The sequence below is a fragment of the Akebia trifoliata genome, chromosome 6, assembly GCF_017979445.1.
Source record: "Akebia trifoliata isolate Shusen 1 chromosome 6, ASM1797944v1, whole genome shotgun sequence".
In the NCBI taxonomy this organism is placed as follows: Eukaryota; Viridiplantae; Streptophyta; class Magnoliopsida; order Ranunculales; family Lardizabalaceae; genus Akebia; species Akebia trifoliata.
Genome location: NC_141380.1, coordinates 26,393,715 through 26,395,455, shown reverse-complemented (window position 1 = coordinate 26,395,455; position 1,741 = coordinate 26,393,715). Strand labels below are relative to the sequence as shown.

General features: G+C 31.8%; 1 long non-coding RNA gene across 1 annotated transcript; it reads left to right on the top strand.

Annotated features, from left to right (window-relative positions):
- Positions 1-437: 437 nt before the first annotated feature.
- Positions 438-1,154, top strand: LOC147400549 (uncharacterized). The gene is made up of 3 exons (XR_015179017.1): positions 438-584; positions 786-861; positions 1,085-1,154. It is a non-coding gene; the product is annotated as an uncharacterized LOC147400549 (long non-coding RNA).
- The last annotated feature ends 587 nt before the right edge of the window (positions 1,155-1,741 follow it).

Below are 1,741 nucleotides of genomic sequence, written 5' to 3'. Positions count from 1 at the left end.
TTAAACCATCCACGTAAATCCGGGCTAACATGAGTGGCATACATTTTTGAAGGATTAAAGACAATATTGACTTCCCTATATGATGTGCCATGTGTGCCTTATAATCCATCATTGTTCGAAGGTGAGCCTTAAATCAGGTATACTTAGCAGTTTTTTATATCCTGAAAAAAGAGAAAAAGAAATCCTAATATAGAACAATCGTCCCAGCCTCGATTAATCCATTATTGTTAATTTTGGCTTTCCAATATTTCTTATTGCCAAATTTTCTTTTTTCCGTACTTATTGCTTATATTAAAAGATCAAGTTTTATTAATAAATATGATAGGAAGATGAATATGACAGTTCCAGTGTCTTAAAATTTCACATATTTGTGTTCAAGTTTATGATTCTTGGTGCATACAAGAAACATTTTGTCTCCAGATGACACTTTTTTTTTCCGTTGTTGCTATAGCTGTATCTTTTCTAAGAAGTTAAATTCTCATTATCTATTTTTTTATAGTAGGGATGATCTAAGGTGCTTATCTTATACTCTGTATATGCAACCATCAAGCTTATTGGGGTATTACATAAGTTTGTTGGTCCAGGTGATGGTTTTGTTCCACTTGAGGAGCTAATATCTTTAGTTTATATTGTAAAGGAAAAAATTTGATACAATCCTTCCATCCCAAATGGAAAATGGACATTAATTAAACATTGACACCACTGTTGTAGGGATATTTTTTCAGAAATATGTGGTAGCGATGATTGTACCCAATACTGACTCTATCACTTTATTGTAATTGCAGGAAGATGTGAAGTTGCTGAAGCAAATGGGAGTGGATGTGTATAGATTCTCTATCTCTTGGAGCAGGTTACTGCCTAGTTTGTTCTTCAACTAGTATCTTGTGTGATAAAATTCTTAAATTGTCCTTTTTCCCTTAATTAAAATTCTTAAATTGCAAGATACATCATCATGTAATATTCTAACATAATCACTTGGCAAGGCATTACAATCGAGCAAAAGATAAAAAATCTTTTTCAATAGCATCTTAGACATGACATTATTCTCCATTAATGAATTTCTTTGACTTTTTGGTGCTTGCAGAAGGAAGGGTGGAGATAAATCCAAAGGGCAAAGAATTCTACAACAGTCTCATAAATGAATTACGTTCAAATGTTGAAATTAATTGTCCTTCTTATCAATAGTAATTTTAAGTGTACTCCATTTTCTTAAAATTAAATCCATCTTGATTGAAGTTCATATCATAGCATGATTGTTTACTTAGCAATTGGTGTAGCCATTTTTAAATACATGGTTTTCTGTCTACCTCCGATGAGCTAGTACGAATTTGTTTTCACTTCCGCATGCTGTTTGATATGATTTATAATCTCATAAGCTTACTAAAGGTGTGGAACTAATTGTCATTATTTTCATTTGAGTATGGGATTTAAGAATTGTTTTGTCAAAGTTAGCTGATTGTTTTTTGAAGTACACAGCCTTTCGAATATGATTGGCCACAGGGTTGGAGACACATGGCGGAATCAAGCATTTGATGTCCTTTAAGTTCAATCTGGTTGTCTTTTTTTATTATAATGAAACTGTATGTTAGAGATTCTACTCAGTTATAAGCTTCGTTTGGTTGCTTATGATGTACTTTGATAATATTCTTTTTTCATCTCTTCAATTTTCTTAAATTCTTTTTGTAAATGTCTTGTTCTTTATCTTTCTTTATTTTGATTGCTTTAGATCCAGATGCTGAAG